General features: G+C 40.0%; 1 protein-coding gene across 3 annotated transcripts in view; it reads right to left on the bottom strand.

Moving 5' to 3' along the window:
- Positions 1-12,510, bottom strand: part of LOC126260221 (protein pellino-like) — a 141,835-nt gene that overhangs the window by 15,553 nt on the left and 113,772 nt on the right. The gene's annotated exons all lie outside the window — the stretch shown is intronic.

Genomic DNA, 12,510 nt, shown 5'->3' with positions numbered 1-12,510 from the left:
TCATAATTAACACTGTAACTGAAAACATAAAACCAAAATTAAGACTATCTTCCTGTCTTGTCTTTTCCTCTATAGTTACATTATTTATACTGCTCCAAAAGTACGGTGTATATAATAGCCGCTCACTACTGCTACTACTACTACTACTACTACTACTACTATTACTACTACAACTACTATTACTATTGCACCACAGGAAAATAATGGGCACAGGCAAAGTGATGAGCATTGCATTGGAGCTAACACATCATCCAGTATTGAATTTATTCTTATTCACTGTGGTGGTAAAGTATACTGAAACACTTTCACTCTGCCAGCCATTTTTTTCTGAGTAATGTGCAGCATTTCTTCGTGTTACCCAACTGATAAAAAGGGCTTGTCTGCAAAAGAAGCCTTTCTACTGTGAATCTCACAAAGTTTTGTAAAATGTGCACAGATTACCTCCTCACAAAATGTTTTCCCCATTGGTTAAAGCAATCTGTTCTTTGAAAGAAACTATAAATGCTATCAGCTGATAATGCACAGTCTCTTAACTTCTAGTTATCAAAATGTTTGTCCACTATCAGTAAAGTTAAACTTGCAGTTATACAAGATTACATCACGAGCTATACTTAACTTATGGCTATTCAGGCTGCTCCAAAGACAGACTTCCCAAGGGGATAGCACCTTGCAGAAACACATTTCACTAACCTATCGTACTATAGTCAAGGTTTAATGCAGTTACCAAAAATCTTGAAAAGTTCTTGACCAATTTACTGCAGATTTTTGCACAATACTCAAACGTCCTGGTGGACACACGCCACCAAGTTTTTTCAATATATGCGACATTCGGAAATGTAGTCCAACAATGCTACAGAGCATCAAAGTTATAGGCACCAGCACCTGTAAGTTTACGTACACAAAGTGTGATTCTGTGATGTTACAAACTTTCTGGGATGCATCAATTTCAGGAAGAGTCCCCATACTGGTGGCGAACAGAAGTTATAAGCGAAAACTGTTCTGATACATCTGACAGAGGAATACATGTACTAGTACTGTTGTTGCTAAGATTGTTGGATAGGCAACTTTTATTGGTGGTAGTACAGGTGAATACAAGAAAAGGGGCAAAGTAGTTGTTTCATTTACTTCAAATTTTTACACAATATTCTAATAAACATTTGGACAGACATAGGCTACAACTGCAGATTTTTGAGATTTCATACAACAGAAGTTTTGCTGCATTTGAAGTGATGTAAAACTATGCCTACTAGGTACGAGACTAGACTGTACTTTATCTAGATGCTTGCACTGGCAGGAAGTGGGAGATGGCTGTGGCTAGCTGACTCTTCCTACTCCTCCTCCCCATCTGGTCCCCTACTCTGTACCAGCTCCACTACAATGCCATTTATGCCACTTCACTCAAAGTTTATTCAATTCAGCTGTTTGGTGTGTCAAATGACTTCTCTGCCTGCCGCAGTTCTGTTGTTCTTGCTCACTTCTCTCAAGTAACATTCCAAAATCAAAGTTTTCGTTTGTCGATTACAATGGATAAAATAGTTATTTCAGTAAAAGACCTAAAAAACAGAATCTAGATGAAGAAACTGAAAAATACCCGCTGGTTCAAATGGAGTCGCCATTGCCTGCTTCATCCAGTAGCACTTCATCTTCGTGTATTGAGGATGTCAAGAAAACTTTAAACAGTGTCAATACTATTGCACTTTTGAATAGAAGAGCAAGTTTTGTCAAAAATACAGTTGGCTTATTGCACACTACAAAAAATTGGGTTACAGGATTTACCAAAAATTGTATCTCTGGACAGTGAAAAAGAAGCTGGTATGAAAATATCTAAGCAATGGACTGGATGTGGTATCACTAGTTCTGTGGAAACTCAAACCCAGCAACAAACAGCACTGAGAAAAATATTTTTGATCACAAAGACAGTGCTGCACATGAAGCAGCTGTAAATTTTAGCCGAGTTCCAACAAAAAACAGTGGAAAATGAATGTTTGAAAACCATATCAGAAGAGAAAGAACTTACAGGGAGAACCTTTCGCACAGCCTTATAAGGTTGCAAAAGGGGAGCAATCTTTCAACAACCTTTTATCAGAAATCGATGTTAAAGAGCTCACTGGATTAAATATGGGCTGAATTCTAAATTCAAATAAGGCGGGTAAGAATATAAATAATCTTTTCAGTTCAGAAATAAGGAAACACATTCTACTGGCAATAGTAAAAGTGGACAATAGGTTTGTAATAACCATTGACGAATCAACTCAAATTTTACATATTAGAGTCTGCCTTGCATATTTGGAGTCTGCCTCAAATTTAATTATGGACCTATCTGAACTCTCAAGTGTGAAGTCTCTTGGTCTTTTAAAAATGCTGTGACTCAATGTCTCGAAAGCTACAAATTAGATTGAAGAATTTTAAACAGTAGACTGATTTCTGTGGCATGTGACAGAGCTGCACTGATGACTGGCCTAAAACCTGGAGTGGGGCTCTTTATAAAGACAAATTTCTGCCTGTTACTGTTTGCCATTGGCCACAGGCCATATGCTTGAACTTTGCTTAAGTGATGTAGTAAAGAAAACGAAAACTACCGATCAGTTTAAAGCATTCGTTGAAAAAAATTTATGTTCACCACACCTCCCCAAAGGCATATGGAGAATTGCACTACTTTGCAGATGATCTTGGTGTTCAACTATTGAAAATTGGAAGTGTGTTAGACAAGAAGGGTGTTGTACAGTATCAGCAGTTTGTGAGAGCTACTAGGTTCTTGCAGACCATCTTGTGGGAGCTAAAGAAGACCAAATAGATCATGCTTCGGACAGATCCAAGTATGAAGGCATACTCAGGAAACTAACACCAACATGCTTAGTTTTAAATTTTTAGACAACATAGTTGTATGGAGATAAAAAGCAATTAATTTACTTATAACCAATTATTCAAAATGACAGTCACAAACGCATCATTTATTTTGCCACCAACCAGTTTCAACCCACGATGGGGTCATCTTCAGGGCAATTTACACCATTTGGTCGCTCACTGGAGTCATCACCCTGCCTGTGCATGGTTGGTAACTATGCCTAACTAGTTACCAACTGCGCACATGCAGGGTGAAGACTCCAGCGAGCGACCAAATGGCGTAAATTGCCCCGAAGATGACACCATCGTGGGTTGAAACCGGTTGGGGGTAAAATAAATAATGCGATTGTGACTGTCATTTTCAATAACTGATGCTTAGTTTTAGATTTGGCATTGCTGCACAATGCACTTCAAGAACTTTCAAAAATTTGTGGGTAAATACAGCACCACGTAGATGTATTTCAGGCTAATAAAAGATTCAGATGTTGGTTAACATATTTATTGCTCAGAATGATATTCTGGAAATTTTCTATGAGCGGGTTGTGACATCTGTAAACAACAAATGATTGTTCTGACAACCTTTCATGAAATGATTGAACGAGAATGCTAAGCAGGGAAGATGCATATTTGGCCATTTCAGCTCATGTAGTGACACAAACACTTGGCCCGCCGATGACAATACTTTTGGGGGGAAAAGGACGTTGAGTCACTTGCAGGTCGCTTTCAACACACACACACACACACACACACACACACACACACACACACACACACACACAGAGAGAGAGAGAGAGAGAGAGAGAGAGAGAGAGAGAGAGAGAGAGAGAGAGTGGTCCATTGACAGTGACTGGGCCAAATGTCTCACAAAATATGCAGCAAAAGAAAAAACTACAAAGAACGAAACTCGTCTAGCTTGAACGGGGAAACCAGATGGCACTATGGTTGGCCCGCTACATGGAGCTGCCATAGGACAAATGGATATCAACTACGATTTATTAAATAGGAACCTCCATTTTTTATTAAATATTCGTGTAGTACATAAAGAAATATGAATGTTTTAGTTGGACCACTTTTTTCGCTTTGTGATAGATGGCACTGTAATAGCCACATACGTATAAGTACGTCGTGTCACGTAACATTCCGCCAGTGTGGACAGTATTTGCTTCGTGATACATTACCCGTGTTAAAATGGATCGTTTACCAATTGCGGAAAAGATCGATATCGTGTTAATGTACGGCTATTGTGATCAAAATGCCCAACAGGCATGAGCTATGTATGCTGCTCGGTATCCTGGACGACATCATCCAAGTGTCTGGACCGTTCGCCGGATAGTTAAGTTATTTAAGGAAACAGGAAGTGTCCAGCCACATGTGAAACATCAACCACGACCTGCAACAAATGATGATGTCCAAGTAGGTGTTTTAGCTGCTGTCGCATCTAATCCGCACATCAGCAGCAGACAAATTGCGTGAGAATCGGGAATCTCCAAAACGTCGGTGTTAAGAATGCTACATCAACATCGATTACACCCGTACCATATTTCTATGCACCAGGAATTTCATGGCAACGACTTTGAATGTCGTGTACAGTTCTGCCACTGGGCACAAGAGAAATTATGGGACGAAGACAGATTTTTTGCACGCGTTCTACTTAGCGACGAAGCGTCGTTCACCAACAGCAGTAACGTAAACTGGCATAATACGGACTATTGGGCAACGGAAAATACATGATGGCTGCAAAAAGTGGAACATCAGCGACCTTGGGGGGTTAATGTATGGCGCGGCATTGGGGGAGGAAGGATAATTTGCCCCCGTTTTATCGATGGCAATCTAAATGGTGCAATGTATGCTGATTTCCTACGTAATGTTCTACCGATGTTTCACTGCATTACAGAATGGCGATGTACTTCCAACATGACGGATGTCCGGCACATAGCTCGCGTGCGGTTGAAGCGGTATTGAATAGCATAGACTATTTCAGGACAGGTGGATTGGTCATCAAAGCACCATACCATGGCCAGCACGTTCACCGGATCCGACATCCCCAGATTTCTTTCTGTGGGAAAAGTTGCAGGATATTTGCTATCGGGATCCACCGACAATGCCTGACAACATGCGTCATCGCATTGTCTATGCATGTGTGAACATTACGGAAGGCGAACAACTCGCTGTTGAGAGGAATGTCTTTACACGTACTGCCAAATGCATTGAGGTTGACTGACATCATTTTGAGCATTTATTGCATTAATGTGGTATTTACAGGTAATCACGCTGTAACAGCATCGTTCTCAGAAATGGTAAGTTAACAAAGGTACATGTACCACATTAATAAAATGTTCAAACGTACCTATGTTCTGTATTTTAATTTAAAAAACCTACCTGTTACCAACTGTTCATCTAAAATTGTGAGCCATATGTTGGTGTCTATTATAGCGCCATCTATCAAAAAGCGAAAAAGGTGGTCCAACTAACACATTCATATTCCTTTACATACCACACCCTCGAATATGTAATAAAAAATGGGGGTTCCTATTTAAAAAAATGCAGCTGATACCCGTTTGACCTTATGGCAGCGCCATCTAGCGGGCCAACCATAGCGCCATCTGGTTTCCCCGTTCAAGCTAGACAAGTTTCGTTCTTTTTAGTTTTTTCGTTTCACGTTTATTTCGTGAGATATTTGGCCCGTACATGATGAATGGACCACCCTGTACACACACACACACACACACACACACACACACACACACACACACACACAGAGAGAGAGAGAGAGAGAGAGAGAACTGCAAGTGACTCAACGTCCTTTTCCCTCGAAAAGTATATCTGTGTGTGTGTGTGTGTGTGTGTGTGTGTGTGTGTGTGTGTGTGTGTGTTTCAAAATACTGAGAACTTTGATGGAAACTGTGAAAAGAAAACAAAGTATTCCACAAATTTGCTTCTGTTGGATATAATCATCGAGACAATTCCAGGGTCATCCAGCGAATGGGCATTTGGCAACCAGAACTGTTGGGTGGAGTAACCAAGAATAGCAGCCATGAATGTCAACTAGCACACACTAGGAAGCATAAGAAATGTTGAAGAAGAGCTGTATCAATCTTTAGCTCTTATCGCCATCATTAGCTGAAGTACCAGGAAGACTGGACTCTGCCAGCTTGGACTTAACCAGCAACCATCAAACAACATCCCAGCACCTCTTTCACAAAGTAATACACCCCACAAAAGGACTGATACTTGCGAGGACGGAGGACAACTGTGTATGCCGTGGACATGTTGTACACTACTGCAGAGAAAGTGCATGCGTGTTCCAACAACCCTTACATCACAATATGTCAACAATCACAATAGTCCAATTCCTGGCAGTCATCTGCAGATGATTTTAGTCAATCTATGGGACAAAGCCTACCTACAGAGCCTGGATGAGGTTGCTCATCAACACACTTCAGTCATTTCTCGTTGCTGTACAAAAGTACCAGACACTTGCCTAGCTAAAACTAAGTGATAAGACCATCTACAGAGGTCAGACTGCTACAGATGGAAATCATCCATTGATGACAGTTACCAAGACATCTGAAAATCTCACTGATGTCATCATGTATTGCAACAGTAACTATCAATGACAGAATACAGCCCTTCGAATTTGTCGTTTTTATTAAATGAAGTCGTAATGTTATTCTCAAATGGTACTTCTTGTAGGTATCACAAACAGCCTAGACTGCGGATGATTAACTCCAGACTGACAAACCTACTTCAACAAGCATAGTTCTGAGTGGTGGTTTGCTGCTGAAGATGTTATCGCATTTCATTTTTTCAAAAATTGATTATTTTTGTTGATACAGATGCTCAGTTAAACTGTTAAGATTTCGACTGTTGCAACAAGCTGCTCAGGCTCACAAAAGAAATCTACATGTCAATGACGAACTTAAACATTGTAGGTGATCAAGGAGAACTTCAGATCACAAACTGTCACAAGCAGCCACAATTCATCCCAAAAGGTATATGTGTAGGGACAGGTGAACCAGGTAAAGCAGCTTAATGCCAATGACTAAAATATCGTGCTCTGCTAGCACTATAGACAAGATGAGGGACAAAGCTACTACTCCATTGGCGATTAAGGCCAGGAATGACAAAGAAACATCAGAAAGTGTCAGCCTTTTGTGACAATTTTCAGATACATTCAAAACCAGAAGGGAGTAGAGACAGACCAAGCAACCCATGGTCAAATAATGTATCAATACTGTGGATCATCCACCAATTAGTGGATCACCAGTGCTCATACAGTATTGCAATCTTACCGGACTTTCTCTAGTCAGACTTTCTGTGTGCAATTCAATTCTACAAACTCACTTTTACTTTTACAGTTTACATTAAATAGTGTTTTCATCATAGAGTGATTGTAATCTTATACTTCTCTTTTCTATGATTTCCCTGCTTCTTATTTATCATTAAAAAAAACCCGCATTCTCTCTGTATTCTCTAACCATGTTCTCTGACCTACGACAAGTGAAACACACCACTGGCTTTGCTTTCTTAGAGGGACTTCTATGTCCCAATAAACTGCAACTTTCACACCTTGACTGTCTTCTTTGGCACACCATTTCCGAGACTTCTGTCAAAACAACTTATACCGCCTCATTTATGGTAATGCTTTTGCCCCTTGCACACACAGTTATCTCTCTGCACTCATCAAAATTCCATGAATGAGCACTTGTCTATTTAATTTTTCTACTAACAACAAAGATCCTGTCTGTTCTGAATCTGACATTGCATTATGAACAACCTCAAAAAATTGTACTGAAGCAAATCTACATTACTTGCCAGTCTGCAATTGATACTCCTTTTGATTGTTTACTGGTAAGCATCTTACAGGCACAAAAGACCAAACTGTGGTTACATGTAATTTTTAAACAAAAGATTTTTTAAATTCTTCCAACATGGATGGTAATTAGCACATGTAGTTTGCCCCACGCAAGACCTGAATATGGAATTTTACAAATTTTAACAGTATTGGATGGCCCGTTTCACAGAATAGTTTAAAAGTTACATCCACATTATTTATAAATTCATTTTATGTGGACTTTGTACCATTGAAAGCATGGAGAATGAGTTTAAGAGTCTTGGTTGCTGCTACACTCACAGTGACTACAGTCTCAGTTGTGACCATGATTCACTTTTTTTGTGACGAGCTGTGCAAACGCGAGTCAAGATGCGCTGCCACCAAGACTACTTCACTGTATGTCTGCTGTGCTGGGTAGGACTTCATTGTGTGCCCACTGCAGTGTCACACTGACCTCAACTATGTTGTAACATGCCGGGTTCAGTACTGAGCCGCAGCTTGCTGCCTGTAGTCCGCCCGGCCACTGCTGTGTTACTTGTACTATTAATTCTCTCAGGACAGTGACTGCTGCTCCAGCTCATCTCTCTATCACTCCTGCAACCTCCATATTATTGTTGTGACTAGTTGTCCTGGCTGCATCTTCTGTTGTCCAGCATCGAAATACAGACCTCTGCTTCTTTCTTCTGCTCATCTAGATCCATCTGTTCTCACTAGCATGCAAGAGCTGAGTCTCAAAGCTGCCATCTGGTCACAACATCGGGCTGAGTGTTTACAAAGTTCCTATGTATCCCCCCCACCCAAAAAAAACACCTGAAACGAAAATTTGCTTACTATTCCATGTCTTGACAAAGGTTATAAGAAGCATATAAGAACTTGAGGGAGTTCAGGTCAGTCTGCAGTTTCTGAGAGGACAGAAGCAAAGGAAGAAAGACAAACTTCCAGTGATGGCAAGTGACTGCGTGGATCAGTGCCTAACATTGTCAAAGGACACCTAGTAGAGGTAGTTCTTAACAACACTTTCCTCCGGCCTGAGGGTCGATACCTCCCCCTCATGAGTGGGGGCCACTATTTCAGCAGTTTTACTCCTTTCCAATCTCATTTTAACCTGTGTGAACCCATTGACATCGTGGTTCTCAGGGGCTCAGAGCATCTGCAATTCACAAGCTTCTTCCATTCCAGTTTCCCTAGTGTAAGCTGAAGGCAACCATCTACACCTACCACCTGTGTTATATCTCTGGTTTCCTCTCTGAGTGCTCTTCACTGGCATCCAACAGCCTTGAGCTAAACAACGAAAAAGGCAGTAAGTCATCAATACACAACATTATACAGGGTGTATAAGCGAACAAGGAAAAAAATTTCTGGATTTTTCCCAGATTTCCCGGTTAAAAATACACTTTCTCCCGGATGAAAACACACTTTTTCCGTGTTATTAAGTGACAGTATATTTTCCCTTGGAGCTGTAACACTTATCAATCCTTTGGATGCTTATGTTTTTATACACGGGCGTAAAATTTCCCGGCACTTTAGAAAACGAAACTCGGGGAAGCAAACCCCTTTTGGAAAGATTTTTGACGTTCAGCAACATGTACGCTGCATATTTTCGTACTACGAAAGTATAAATTCGAATTCCACCAAACACCGCATGCTACTTTCCGAACCATTGTAATCCAGATTGAGATGCGCTTTTGTAAGCCAGTCATAACTCATATCACGTGATGCCGCCAGTCGATGACAGCGGTTCTTCAGACCACACGACATGTGATGTAGTCAGCTAATAGCATCACTGTTAAGTAGCGCGTATACACAATCAGGGAAAGTTAATGTTTTAAATTAATATACATAGTGTTGCTACAAGAAAAGCAAAGCTTTCACATATAATACTGGTCTGTAAGGTTAATAAGCTGCAAGAGAAGCTAAGCTTTCACATATATTAGACAAATCTGCCAGTAAAATTTTTAGCAGAGTCCAGTGACTTGTCCTCGAAGTTTTCCAAAAATAAATTAGCTATTGCAGAGGAGAGAGAGCTTCCTGTAGCACTATATCAATTCGCTCATAATAACGACATGAATGTCTGATCTTCTGGGTTCGAAATGGCTCATCATAAAACGCTGTGTGATTTAAGAAATTCATCGTACTTTCTCGCCCACAGTTCAGCTTGTGTAGAAGAAAATTTACTTTGAAAGTAACGCTTTTCAAACCAACAGTCACAATATTTTCTTGCGACCTGTTAGAAATAGGTACGTTTCAGTAGTTGTCAGAGAGCGCCCGATACCAGGCGCCACCGCGCTTTGGCAGCTGCTGTGACACAGGAAGCCTGTATAAATGTACGTGTAAAACATTGAAAGATCTTACATTATATCATAAAAGAAACAAGCCATCGGAGGATACTCCAAGAGCATCGGAATTTTTTGAACCACACTAAAATGGCACATTCGTATGTCCAGATTCCCAATGAAGTAGGCCTCGATCTGATATTAAGCTTTTCAGTGTGGGTTTTGGGATGTAAATTTTCTTGGAGTACCTGTACTGTATTAACTCATTTTTGCTTCTTTATTATGGCATAATGCCATACGTGCTAGAAGAGGATGCAATTAAACGCAGCGAGCAGTTGAAATTAGCCAATAGTGTGGAACTAAAAACTTCGTTTCAAACACATTGACTGCCTCAGCAGAAACAGATTAATAAAAACCGAATTTCTTTAGCAAACCGACAAAAATAACTTCATTGTTCTACAAGGCGATTAATGCATGACTGTCAGAAAAGTGGAAATAAAATAAATTCTGAAACTAATAACATATTAGCCTTCCGTAATTATGTGAATGTATTTTAATTCACTTGATAGTTCCCCCGGCCACAGAAATCCGTTTTGTTTTCATTTGAAGTGAGAGCAGTAAATGAAGAGGAAATAGCAAAATCACTAAATGTACACACGGGTCACGTGGAGACTACACACTTCCCCACTATAACTCAGACTGCTCTGCGCATCAGTCCCGGATCTACGATATTTCCGAACACACCCCCGATCCCTCCCTCAAGCGTTTGAGATACGACGTAAAAAAAAGTTTTCAATAATATTTTCCTTTTGTAGTGTACATCTTTCTGGAGAGTCTGATACATAAAACATACATATTCGAGGAAATGTAAGACATGTTATTTGGTCTTAAGTGTGCCAAAGTGCAGTACCACCCCTCTTCACACAGCACTCTTCTATCGGATGTCACTGTATTTCGCTCCGTGGAATTTAAACGGTGTATATTTTGTACTGGATGCCATCAAACTATATTCAGGACAGTGGAAATTAAAATGTCCTGTGGTGCCTCTCCTAAACTCGCATTCTGTAATCGGGAGAAGAAGAACTCTTCAGAAAATTTGCGCTCTTTATTGCCTGTTAGCTAATTACCTTCTGTTTTGGGTGACATAAAATTAAATATAGGATACATAAAATCAGTAAAGAGAAGAGACAAGCAAGACAGTAGACATTTCTTCAATCCTTAGCTCCTAGCATTCTATTATCTCTAATCCTGCTACGGCTCTACATGACGTGCTTTCCTTTCTGCGAAAGAATCTGTTACCTCATCGAAGTTCGTCAAACGTTTAGCTACATGAGAAATCGAAATATCGTTTTCTAATACTGCGTAAGATGTTAATACAAGTAGTACCCAAGACTGGTATGGTTTCTCGATCTGATTACGTCTATTTCGTCACTGTCTGCTAGATAAAACAAGATAGGCCTTTCTAACACTCCAAAATTATAACACACCAAATGAACGAGACTGTTTTGGCACAAATGGTCACTTTTATAACATGACAGAATATAATTCACGAAAACCGACATAAAATGCCTATTAGGTCTACTACAAGCAAAAAGCTTTATGTTAGAAAATAGTTTCACATTTCATTCATACGCTCCAGTTTCTCGAGCATGCGATCGAAAAGTAGTAGTGCGAGATTTTTATATATATATTTGGAATCGTCATATTCTTCCCCAATTTCTGTGATGTCAGCATTTCTTCTCCTTCCTCGTTCTAACAAACAATCTTGTCATGATTAATTCTGGAACTATTCCTGCCTTTGTCAAAACTTATTCGCCGGTTAACTTCACTAACCCTGCCAGAATCACTGGTTTACTTATCCCTGATTATTCTCCAGTTAGGCGTTGTTACGTTCGTACAAACCATTTTCCGCGCTACTTCCAGAATAGAACTTAAGCGGCTGCTAGAAGGGGACTGTCCAACTGGCCCTTACTAATGTAGCGATCTGGCCAAAGATTTTCTGACAAAATTTCGTTTTCTTGGCTACACTGAGAAGATAATGTGTAATCTTTCTTACCTGTTATTCCTGTTAGTCATTTATTTCTACTCTGGCAGTCTGAATCTATGGATTTCCCTAGTAATTATAACAACGCTGATCATTCGCAAACCCAAACAACAACATAATCAGACAGCGATTGGTGTTCACTGGTTCAGCTTTACTCTGCTCAGCTCTTATAGCCCGGTCCCCTTTTGCCTGGAGGAAAGTCTTATTTCTAGATGCGACTAGGATTACCCTGATAGACATAATGTACACTATGCACGCATTCAAAAATCAACTTACGTTTCATTCAGAAATCAACTTAGAGACTGTGTTCAAAAACCTACAAGGATGCGTTTCAAAATCATATGAATAATCGATAGACCAACGTGCGCTGGATGCTAGGCGCTTTGTGAAACAAGGTTTCTTTCTCCTCAAGAATATGAATTTGACTGCCTCTGTGGAGAAGGTTAATAAAAGTCAAATTTCTTTAGCAAACAGACAAAAATAACTTCATTGTTCTGCAAAGCAATTAATGCTTG

This window comes from Schistocerca nitens, chromosome 1, assembly GCF_023898315.1.
Source record: "Schistocerca nitens isolate TAMUIC-IGC-003100 chromosome 1, iqSchNite1.1, whole genome shotgun sequence".
NCBI lineage: Eukaryota > Metazoa > Arthropoda > Insecta > Orthoptera > Acrididae > Schistocerca > Schistocerca nitens.
The sequence above is the reverse complement of the archived record's forward strand: the minus strand, read 5'-3'. Positions and strand labels throughout refer to the sequence as shown.